Here is a 12,920-nt window from a genome sequence, read left to right as displayed (position 1 = left end):
CAATGACCGCTCTCTCTCTGCAGACACCACAGTATATCTAACGGGATGGAGGACGTAGAGGGGGCAGGTTTAAAATGTTACATCCATCCCTTTCTTTGTGCTGGTGGAGTTTAATTTGTCCTTTCTCTTGGACACGGCTTGTGGCTTGGCTGCAAGTGATATTTTGTGAGTCAATGTTTGGTCGCGTAATGCTCGGTGCTATCCTGTGAGCCAGCCTTTTGTTTCTTATGTCGGGGAGGGAGGTTGACATTTGACAGCCAATCCCACCTGCACAAGACGTCTTGTACATCTTTATTATGTATGGTTTTATACATCAGCAGGGCTCTCAGCTGCTAAATGTGTTCCTGGCATTAACCTTTTAACAGAGAGGACTTGATCTATCCAGTGGTTGTGCACTGTTGCCATTATGGTACAATATTGGTACTTCAAGTGCTGTTCTTTAGTGTGCTAGACATTTTACATAGTAGGTATAATTGCACTAATGCTGTGCTCACGTCATTTGTTCGTTCTGTAATTTATGAGCGGCCCAGTGGGAGCAAACGTTTATGATCCAGGTTGGAGATACCAGGAAAGAACTACAGCAGCGTCAGCAAACCTGACAGGGAGGTCCTTTTAAAATGTCCTTTTAAATTCACATTAACTGATAACTATAATTCTCTTTTGGAAGGTCTGAAATATGTATTTATTGAATGCTGCGCTCATGATCTAAAATTCACTCCAAGAACAAAATGTCTGAACATTTGATCTTTGATGAAATCAGTTCAGACTAGAATTCAGATGCCTGTCTGGAATTATCCTTTTATGGTTCGGCTACATTCAACAAGTAACGTGTGCTGTTCACTCACAGAGCGGACGTGTGAAGTTTTTGCTGGTCCTATTTGCAGATTTTGTCCCCTTGTGACCACCGTAGTGTCTGTCTGGATGGCGTGGAGGAGCCCCTGTCTCTCCAGGGCCTCCCCTCAGACCTTAATCTGCAGTTTTTCAAAGCTAGTCTCGCCCACGTCATCGCACCTGTCAGGTTGATGCGGTGATTTGCTTCCCTCACATTGTTAAAATATAAATATAAGGAACATTAAAGAATGTGCAGGAGTCATTTCGGGTCAATAATCGTCCAACTCCACTGATATTTGGAACAAAGAAAGAGCTATAAAAAGTCCAAACGCATGAGGAAGGTGACTGGATTCATCTGTCTGTAGGCTAGAAGAGACGGGAGCCATTCACCTCTTTATTTAAAATTGTAAAACAGATCCACAGTAACAACACAGGGCACTAAGTGTAACACAGTTGGACTGATTAATATTAATAAGGACAAATATATTTTTTTCAGACCAAAAAAACATATTAGAACATATATTCCTTTTATTGTAAAATTGGCCTTAAATCTGATTAAACGGGTATTAAAACGTCCTAAAAAGCCTTGAATTTAACTGGCTGATTCATGTTGACACCCAACTCTTGACAGAATGGGAGCTGTACCCTGTTTGTTTGTATCTGGCTTCGCTTGTTTGGCCCTGCCCCCCAGCAGCTTTTTCCATCTTGGTGCACAGTTTGAAACATCAACAACACGATCGGCTCTGCTGACAGACGGCCGTAATCACAAGGTGCAGCTGCAGGTGCCAGATGTGCTCGGTGACAGATGACGTCACTCATTGTGACGTTATGGATGTTGGATAGTGTACGGCTACTGTGTGTTTGAGCTGCCGACCACCATTTAAATGAGCAAATTCTGATTGTAGAGAAAGAGATTTACATCTAGAAAACAGTAACGATTGCAAATTGATTTGTTACAGCACCGAAATTACATTTGTTTTGTGCTGTGAGCTCTGTTTGTTTGGAGATAAGTGGTTTATTTTCAGATTGTTAACAATACGTGATGATAGATTGTTTTTTAAAATTAGATTTTAGGATTTTTCACCTTTAGTTTTTCTGAGACAACAATTGAGAAAGTCTACACTGAAGCATTGATACTTGTTTAATAAATAGCAGCAACACATTTATGTACAGCATGCAGCCAATCATGAAACCTTAATGTGTAAAGTCTTCTGTAAACCCTGATTAAAAGCCCTTTAAGAGACCGATCTACCAGGTGGACAGAGGGAGTAACCGTCCTGGAATAATGCATAACAACAGGTGTCCCGATTCCTCCCATTCAGCCCCATTATGTGAGACAATCACAAATAACCAGAAGAACTGTTGAAAGGCTCAGGGCTACAGCTTGTGTGATCATTTAGAAACAGAAAAAAAGAAAAAAGAAATTGAATAAATAATCTAAAAGAATAAAGAAGCAGGAAAGTAGAGAACATTTTAAGAAAAGACTCAATTTGGCAAATTAAAATTGGGGCTGTTGTCCTCAGCTATTCAAACTTTCAGTTAAACTAATTCTAATGACTAAACACATGTTCAGCAGTCTTACTAAATGATGATGTACTAAAAGGTCGATCGGTGAACGGGTTGGGCTGATTGATCAGGACTCTTTACATACCATCGTTACCCAATGGTTGTGTCTCAGAAGGTCCAACGAATGAAGGGAGCAGCAGTTAAAACCAAACCAGGGAAAAGGAAAACTCAAGAAACTGAGATCTCAAAATAAATCAGGAATTCATTGATAACTGGAGAGTAATAAAAGCATAAAAAGGCCGTTACACAGTGAACCGATCAGGTGAGGTTACTGACCTCGGTACACAACAACTGGACTTCATTCCTCGACACCACACAGCCTGAACACTGCCACACGGCCATCGCTCCCATCGTTTGACTTCAGCCCTGATTGTGGAGTGGACCGAGGCGGGGAGGGCGGTACCTGGAGAACACAAACACATCAATGTGGCTGGTAACAGGATGATTAATCAGCGTTTGGCCTTTTCCTGCTCCAAACTGTCGTTACAGTAGTGGCCTTTAAAAACCCACGAAGGGTCGACCTCTAGTATGTTCAGTAAGAAGCACACTCCTTTATTATTAAGACAAAAGTAGACTTATAACATCACATTCTTTATATTTATTTACACTTGTTCCACTCCTTATGTTCTTTCTTCCCCGTAGATATTTTCTGTTTGGAAAACATGTCAGTGAATAGCCTCGATCTTTTTCTTTTCAAGATTAAAGTGACAGCAGCAGATGTGCTGTAGGTTTTACTGTACATCAGCTGTTGTTTTTTGTACAGGCAGCCCTGATTCATTTCATTTCTTGTCCTCTGCGGCATCTTTATCCAGGCCCTGCTTAGATATAATTTTGCCTTGGAGGGGGGAAAAAAGTACTCCTTCCTTTCCAAAATTGTTTCATGGTGTTTCCTTCCCAGTCTTTCTCAATTACACGGTCATTCTAGGGTAACAGGAATATTTAGTTACAGCTTGTGTCAAGGTCTCTGACTTTTGACTCACCTGACTGAATGTATTGCAACCCAATGCAACAAAACTACAATCTATCGCCTGAAAAAGTAACACCTTACCTACAGTGTTAAAAATCAGGATTAATATAGCACACTGGAACACCTAAAGAGAACGGAGCCATCATTGCATCTTTTCTCCACTACAAGTGAGATGAGTCTTACCATGTGCACCTACATGCTCTCTGATGTTCACACGATGAGGCACAAAGCTCTCGTCGATGTGTTGTGATGGGACCGTGGGCCACATTAACTGATGATTATCTTTAATCGCTAGGAAACATGATTTAGTAGCAATACACAGAAGCTAATTTTAGCTAGCATAGCGTCAGCTAGCTACACAACACACTTGCCCTTTTTGTTAAAAAATGTATGTTTACATACTGTAGAAGCCAAATATTGACAGGACAGGTGTGTTCGACCGTGTGGCTGGTGTATGCATCCCCATGTGGCCGGCGGTCTCATTGAAATGTTGTTAAACGTGGCGCCTGATCTGATCTGATCATTGATCTGCGGAAAAAATGCCCGTCGGAAGGCAGCAGTTCTGTGTGAGCTCAAGCTAACTTCTTACTCCAACAGCAGCATGAACCCACAGGTTAAAATAACTTCAAGCAACCCGCAAACCAAAGCATGTAGGTGTTGTTTTTTCGTTTGCTTCTGTGTCTATAGTATATGTGCACAGTACAAATTTACACACACACACACACACACACACACAGAATGTGTTTACAGTCACGTCGATTGTGATCAACAGCAGTTGTTTGAAATGTGTGGTAGTAGGACAGCCCTATCAGCCGAGCCTAAGAGCTAAACTGTGTTTGGTGCTAAATTGCTTTATTGGGTGTCGTTTTAAGTGTAGGAGAGCCATAGTGAGCCTCACCAATTAGAGCTGAGGTGATGGAGAGAGAGCAGCAGTGAAGCTGGCAGAGGACAGGATCACCCTACAATGGCTCTCTGTCCCTCTGGGCTGCTGCTGCTGCTGCACAACAACAGCTCCATCTCCACTTTTGTTCTCCTGTTTTTTTTTAACCACTAATGCAACAGAGGAGACCAAATGAACCCCGAGTCGTCCTTCCTCCGCCTGCATCACCGAGTAACATCACAGCACTCACAGGGAGATCTGTTTCCACCGGCTTTTCTCCTTATCTTTCCTGTTTGCAGAATGTCTACCTGTGTACGCATCGCTGTGTGTCTTTGTCTGTATGTCATGAATTAATAGGACGGTCTGCCTGACAGCCTTCAACGCCGAGCGAGATAAAGACGAAGCGACCTGCATGCAAGGGCAGCATAGATCAGCCTACCGCGAGCAGGCAGAGCGGGAAACATCTCGTGCTTTCAATAACTGTGATGTCTGACATTTCAGATTGGGCTGCACTCCGGAGTGGGTTCCTACAGCTCCTCAGGGACGCCATAGAAATGTAGCATGTGTGGGAAGCTTTAATTTTTATGTGGAGGGAGCCTGCAGTTAGTGTAACGCAGGCTGAAGGTAGGATTTAAAACTAATTCATGGGAATAAGGTGTCGTTTGTCATTGCTGAGACACCTGCGTTATGTGGTGGGAAGTAGATAAATACATTTCATCTTTTTATGCTATACTTATTTAAATATTGTGCTTTTTATTCCTCTACATTTATTTGATAACTTGAGTTATTTAGTTTATAAATCAACTAACAAATCATGACTTGTTGGGATAGATTTAATTACCCAGCAGTATATTAAATAATCAAACTTAGCTCCTCCATCACCAGCTGAAGCCTCTTTGCCGGGGGCCCGGAGCCAGACAGTGACAGACTGGTGGCAGCATTAAGGCGCAGGGCCTTATAGTTTCTGTGATAACACTTGTAAAGCTGTGACACAGATTTCAGAGGGCCCTGCATTGAGTCGGTGCTAAAAGCTGACTGGAGATCTGAAAACATGATAATGTACTGTGTTGTTGTAAATAAGTCATTCAGTCAGTCTTAGAAAGAATCGGACAATAAGACAACAGTCTTGGAACGCAGTGCTTTTAACAACAAAATAAATTAAATGAAAAAAAAAAAACATAATTCAAATAAATCATAACGAAGTTTTGCACGCTACCAAAAAAACTTGCATTCAGGTCCTGGTTGTACCAGATGAACCAAGAGGTCCAAACTGATTAACACTTTAAGGCCCAGGGAAAAACTCAGCATGAAGTTAAAGAAACAAGAAAACAAAATAGTTTTGCTGCCGTGCTGAAGCAGACTGTCCAGTCTCTTTTCTTTTTAACATACCATGTTCTGTATTTTATAGCCACGTCAACCATCCCCTCAGGATTCAACAGTGTTTATGTTTGCCTGAAGTAACGTTAAGGTCACCGATACCCAGCTGTTCTTGTTCTGGCTTTACCGAACACGAGGTGCTCGGCTGCACCAAGGACACAATCTGGCCTTTGTGCCTGGTTTGAATGAATGACCAGATAGACGAGGGATTGGAGAAGCCATCAGCGATGGTTGTGGTATTACGGCATGCATATGATGGTGTATGCATTGTCCTCACTGCACCCTGCAGACACAAGGGAGGACACAGCACGCACATTTTCTAGCTGTGAAATTTTGTTCTCAAGCAAATAAGCAGCTGAAAACTTACATTATTCAGTTTTCCTGATCAGTCCCTTTATATGGCTTTTTTTTCCCTTCAACTAATGTAATCAATTGTCTTCGGTTCTGTGCAGCTTGTTGCTCTCACCAGAGAGTGTGTGATGTGTGACAGGCCCCGTCTCTGGCAAAAGGCATCTTGTTTACATGGTCATAGCTATTTGCATATATAATGCTTGTAGCCATCATGGGAAACGCGTTAAATCAGACGTGTGGGAGTGTTTTGGAGAATGTGTTAAAGTGACATTAGCACAAGACATCCTGAGTTCACCGGCCATTCTTACACAAGTTCAGAAGGTAATTTGAGTTTAGTGTTTACATTTCTGACACGAAGTTCAGTAAAACAGAAATATTACAACATTTCTTATTAAAAAAAAAAAAGCTCCACGTGTCAGTTAATTCATCACAGTCAAACCTTATAGGAAGGACTTTGCATTGTAGCTAAATAAAAAAGCTAAATGTGCACAACAAGCCAGTTTAGGACGATAGATTATATAAACGGAGGCAACAAAATCAGTTCCAATAGACGGAACAAACACAGGAACTTCATCAATTTACTACAAGTTTAGAGACATAAAAAGACTGAAGTCAGGCAGCACTGGGCGGTGAATTGTTTTTTATCACAAGAACTGTTCCACTTAACTTTTATTCTTCTAAAGTTTAACATCAAAACAATAAATAATTTGATGTTGAACTTTAGATGGAACCAGGAATTAGACTCAAAGGAGGCATTGTTGTTAGCATCAGGGGCTAATGCAGCAGGGCTAACATCTGTGGTGTCTCGGTAACATCAGAGGACTTTACCAGATAAAACCTCAAACAGAGCTTCTTCTCTCTGGTGTGTCAGCTTTTGTTTGGTAGTTTTCAGGTAGTAAAATCCTCCGACACTAGACGCTGTTTGCTTACGACACATAATACCTCCCCACTAGCGTGATGCAACATCTGTTTACTTGTTGCCAGCATTGGCACTAAATTGTGGACGACCTGCCAATCAAACCAGACCTGTTTGGCGTCATCTGATTGGACATAATGGACTGGAGCACCCTTGTTTTAAGAAGTCGCTCTGTGTCATTTTCTCCATCCTGTTCCCACCTGTATTTAATAGGCTGAGAGGCGAAGCTAATGTAGCTGAATGGTTAGTTTCAGAAAGTCACAAAAACAACAATTCCACCTCATTAGAGGAGCTCTTAAGGACATTTATAACACAGAGGAAGCTGTTCAGAGCACCTCGATGCACACATAAAGGTACCTGTGAGCACATGAAGCCTGGATACAATGAGTGTCCAGCCTTGGCACTGTTCTGTACTTCATTCTTCAGATGACTTCTCCTCTACCTTCTAAATTGGCTCTTTGGGAAAATATTATCTTTTAGGCTCTAAGCATGTTAACTGTGATCTTACAAAGGGGATTGGATGACTCATTTATATCAAGGATCAAGGGGTCGGTTCTGTTGAAAATCTTGAAGACAGTGGAGATTCTTTCAAACCTGGTATCATACCAGCCCCAATGCTGGGCACTTAAAGCACAGGTATGGATAAAAAAAAAGATTTATTTTGAATAACCAAATGAAATGAATAAAAATAATAAGTGACACTGAAACCCAGAAACTCCACTATTGCCATAAAGTTTGAACTTCATCCACTATAGCGGAGATGCTGTAATAAAACGATAGCAAGGAAAATCTCTCATGATTTATTTAAATGTTCTCACTTTTTTGATCCAGAAAGTGAAAGAACCAGATTTGTATGTAGGCTCCATACATTACACTGTATCGTAGGCCATTATCTGTTTGAACTCTTGGCGTGGGAGCTGTTTAAAACCAGCCTATCTGGACGCTCTTACTATCTCAATTTCATGGGAAATTTATTGCCACCCTCTGTCTAAGTGCCATGAATGTATTTACTGCAGGAATCAATTCAGATGTCACATTCTCACCACCCTCGTGCATCTTCTGAAGGGCCCTCCGTTAAGCCAGATAGAAAGCCTCCATGGGGTGAGCTGGAAGGAGATGAGAAAGTCGAGGGCGGGTGGATGGGTGCTTTAAAATCAGTCAAACTGACTCTGGAGGTCACTCAGTGCAGCACATAAGTCCAACTTGGCTCTCCAGCTCCCCAAACCTCCAAAAGCTTGTCACTGTGTTCCTCCTCTGTGGTAGCTTAGCTGAATTTTTTTTTCCTTCCCCCCCCAAACAATAGCAAAAGTAATGGCCTTGCTCTCAGCTGCCGGCTCGAAGGGGACTTATGAATATTTCACTGCCCTGTGGTCGTCTGTGTCCGTACATTGTAATTGTGTGTGTGTGTGTGTGTGTGTGACCATGACGCATCAGGGATAAGGGTGCATGAATCACTGCTGTTGGCCCTTTGGGAAAGAAATGGCTTGGGGCAGACTGCGTTTCCTTTCCGGAGCAGGTAGCGAGCAGGCAGTTGGCCGCCGCTGTGAAGGTCACAGCTCCTCTTGTTGGACATCCTCAGCTGATCTTTTTCTTTTTAAAGTCATATTAAAGATCTGAGTGCTCTGCATACAAGAAGGCTCTCAGTTTCCAATTTCAGGCCCTTGTGTGTATTCAGATGGAGTCCAGATTAGAATATGTTGTAAAACTCTTCAAAACAATTGCGTAGCAGCCTCGATGGCAGGGTAAGAGGAGCTAGGTGTCTGCTGGAGGACTAGTCCATGACGGTGATGAGAAGACCGGCTGTCGTCACCGCCACAGCTGGGTCTCTCATTCGTTTTGTATAAAGCCTGACTGACAGCCTCTCTTAGTGTTTCAGTCCAACAAATACACAACTGTTAAGTGCCACAGTCATAGAAACACAAGCTCAGACTTAATGCTCTCTCTTCCAGAGGCCGTGCTCTGTGCCGACAGGTTAGTGCCATATATGTGGTTATCTTATTAAACGACAGTCTGCTGTGGCACACAGTTTTTAAAGTCTCTCTCTTCTTGTCCTCGGCTCGGTGTGTGTCTGCATCATGCTGCGTAACTGTGGCTCGAATTCTGGCCGCGCTTCCTCTTTACTTCCTGTGTGAGTAGTTTGTTAGCTTCAGCACCAGGTGTTCCTAGCCTTGGAAACATGGGCGCAGTGTACACAGGTAGACATTTTATTCGATCTAAATGAGATGATTGGGGGGATAGTAGAGGCCTGTGACAGCCACAGATATCAGTGTCTGACCATTTGATTTATAGAGTTCTGTCTGGCTGAGAGAATTTGAACAAATTTGTCGACAGCTGTTTTTTAAATACGTTTCACAGCCTGCCTTTAATGAAGCCTGTCTGCAGTTTCCCACAGATAGTGTTTCTGTGTTGTGGTTGACTCTGGAGTTGCATTAAGCATCAAGAGATATCTGTGTGTCTCATCTCACACTGGATCATTGTTGCACCGTTCTGGCAGACTTTTAAATCAGCCTGCACTTTGGACTGCATTTAGAATTTTTTGTTAACCAATGAAATGGAAAAGCAAACAAATGTTTGGGGAATGAATTCATCACATGAGAACTACTTCTGCCTTTCTCATCAAACCCAGCACCATATTGCTCGCCTCACTTTTCACTCTCAAGCTCGTCAGTCGATGGGGAAAGGGAGGGGAGGGGAGGGACGCTTTTTAATCTCCCTCAGACTCTGACCTTAATAACACAGGGCCACTCCTGGGCTGCCAGTTTGTTCCAAAGCGAGCTCGAGCGTATAATGTGGCATGATTAATAAATTTACTGCTGCACTATAGAGACTCGGCTGCGTGGAAATAAGAAGAAGGAGATAGTGGACAGACAGGTAGATGCAGATACAACCACCTGCAGACTTTGCAGGCTGACAACCCAGGCAACCTGTTACTGCCTCAAAACAAAACACAGCTTGTCCATGAATATGAGGAGTGCTGCCTCGGCTTTTTCAGAAGCTGGAAAAAAAGAAATTCTTTAACAGGTCGATAATAACTAAATCATATTCCTGATGTGTGTGCCACATCTAAATCAGATTCTGTTGGAATCAGGAGGAAGAAACTACACAGAGTGAGATACAGTATGTGTTTATCATCCATTATTCAAAATAAGATGTTTGACATGCTGTTGAAATTTTTTTTTTAGCCATTTCTAATTGACAAATACAACAAAGGTTTGTCTGTATTTCTAAAACATTTTAAAATGCATCAACAAAATTGAATCTTTATGAATGTTACTGTTCCACATTTGAAGATTGCAGACACTCTGTGGCCTGTTTGCTGAACTTATTTTATTTTTTATTCAACCAGAAAATGTCCCTGTGAGGTTTAACGTCTCTCGGGCCAAGACGGGCAGCGGCACAAGACAAAAACAAAGTTAAAGATAAAAACAGACACAGCACAAAAAGACCTATTAGAATATATGAGAGACAGAAGCACAACAAGTCGTGGCACGGACACATCAGCGATTCTGTCTCCAGGTATAACTGCTACTAACGAAGCTCTTGCAGTAAAACACAGGAACAAGAGCCAGCAGGAGAAACTACACACACTGTGGTATTTGGGTAAAATGAAAAAAATCAACATCTCAGAATTTGATTTGGCAAAAACAGTGATTGTAAACCGACTGATACATCAGAGCAGATGGTATCACAAATGGTTGAGTCCTGATTTGAAAGTAAGAGAAGATATTTTATCGTCTGATTGATATAAAGGTATCGTGGGAATAGTAAAGAGTGTTTTATAAAGTGTGTATCTGCGGAGAGGATCACAGAGCGCCAGCGTCACCAAGCAGCTGCCACAGAAAAGATGATGAATCATGGGAAGGAGCAGACTGTGTTTGTCTGTCTTTGTTCCTTTGGAGAGTTGTCAGGGTTGAAGAGGCTCTCTTCATCCTACACCGCAAGCTGCTGGTCGTTGTCACGCTCGGCGGTCCCAGATGTAGTAATTCACAGTGGGCACTAACTGACGGGCGGACTAACCAGCAGCCGGGACTCACTGCGAGCATCAGCTGAGGAGCCAGTGGAGGGGGGGGGGTAAAGTGAACATACAGGGAGCAGGACGAGGGCGTTGGCACGATGTGTGTGGAACATTCATTACTAAATACAATAGCCTGCCTACACTGGGTTAAATAGGGGAAAAGGAATTTGAATGGGGTTTAATGTAAAGCTGTTTTTCCAGTGTGAAACTGGAGACAGTGACTACGTTTACAGGCACACTATTATTCCTAATATGATACAGGTCATGTAAACAGCAGCCTCTGGTTGGATATTCGTATCTAGGGGTCATTCAGAAGCAGCGTTTTCTGATGAAGAAAAGTGGGATATGCCGATATTATTCATGTTTTTGGAGGATTCAGTGCATTCAGAATATGCGTCTCAAGTGGGGTCTTTACCAGTTGGGAAACACTCTTGGCCTCTTGCCTGTTTGCTGTCAGCTCTGTGTGTCGGAGCGCTGTGGTGGGAAAACAACCTGTTTTCTACCATCTGACAACACAGTTTCCAGCAGATCCATTTGACTAAAGGATTCATTCTTCAGCTTATCAGACACATTCAACATCACCACATCTGGAGATGAAGAACCGTAATCTGTAAAGTAACTGCTGTTGTTGCCAGGTAATTCCCCGTGTGATGTAGGGTGGTAGAAGTTTAAGTTTACAGAAAACGGAAATACTCAACTTTAGTAAATGTACTTGGTTAGAATAAAGTCCCCACCATAGTGTGCCAGGCTTTGAAGCCAATTACAACAATAGCATCCATTGTGTGATGCCATGGGGACCATAAAGATGTCTGGAAACTGAATTTGATCCATTCAGTTTGATGATATTTGGAAATTCTCAAAGAGCTGTACAATTAAATAATTTTATCCCCAGTGAAGTTAGCACAGAGCTAACAGGCCCCAGACGCTAGTGTGCGTCCTCTACCGGCCCAATAATGTGATCTGGGTACCACAGAGCAACTGTCATAGGAATGGATGCTGCTTAAATTCCACCCAGCTTACTGTCTAATATAACTATTTTAACTAGTATAAGTAGTGTTTTGTTGACCTTTTATAGGGATGTAGAGATATATCGCAGCATAGCCTAAAAGTATCTGTATTATTTCTAAGCCATATTGTCCTGCTCTATTTAATAAATCGTTACTTGAACATATTTAGAATAGAATAGAGTAGAAAGCCTTTATTGGCACTAAGCAATGTAAAATCCTTTGTAAAATCTTGCTGCAGTAGCACTGTGCTCCTTAAATTGCTGTGAACTTCTGAGTTCTTTTATTTAGGGGCACATTTACTCCTTGGGGGAAAAGTTTGGATATTTTCGGTTGGATGCTTTAGCTCCTCTTGCTAGTTTCTCCAGTCTTTAGTAGCTGTGCGTGCGCTAACTTTGGGATACTGAAAAGAAAGCTGTAAGCCACAGTGATGAGTCTTTTTTATCTTCCTGTGTCGGCCTCATTTAAGGTTTTTCCTCCACTCATAAAGGGGCCCATGAACCATCCACACAGTGTCACAGCTTCTTCTGAGAGCTTGTCTCAGGGTAACACTTTGATAGTGCTTTAATACATGACTTATATCTCAGAGTGCTGAACAAGAAGATGCATCATTTAACAGAGTTTCATAACGGCTCAGATTTAACTATACAGCAGGCTGTTAAACTATACAGGAGCAATTAGCTTAAACAGAACTGGGTGATAACTATCCAGGATTTGGCACTGCCAGAGACTTTTTGACACCACACAGAGCCTTTTGATTCCACGTTAATGTTGGAAACATTGATTGATGCGGGTTTAACTTGCACAGAAGTGTTGGCTTTGGCTCCTCTGGTTATTCTGCAGCCAGTTTTGGAGTCGCTGCTGACGTGGTTCAGCTCTAATTGTGAAATAAACCAGCCACTTTGGCTAATGCAAACCAATTTTTCCCACTCCTCTCCTTGTGGCTCCCAAGGCGCCGTCATTCCAAGAGGTAGCTGTCAGAATCAATCGCAGAATTTTGCAGCTTAATTTCC

The 12,920-nt window shown here is 42.2% G+C and overlaps 1 protein-coding gene across 1 annotated transcript in view; it reads left to right on the top strand.

Annotated features, from left to right (window-relative positions):
• man1a2 (mannosidase, alpha, class 1A, member 2) overlaps positions 1 to 12,920 on the top strand; it is a 122,755-nt gene that overhangs the window by 30,986 nt on the left and 78,849 nt on the right. The window lies entirely within an intron of this gene.

Source organism: Pempheris klunzingeri, chromosome 10, assembly GCF_042242105.1.
Source record: "Pempheris klunzingeri isolate RE-2024b chromosome 10, fPemKlu1.hap1, whole genome shotgun sequence".
NCBI lineage: Eukaryota > Metazoa > Chordata > Actinopteri > Acropomatiformes > Pempheridae > Pempheris > Pempheris klunzingeri.
Note: the sequence above shows the minus strand (reverse complement) of the source record. Positions and strands in the feature narration are given on the sequence as shown.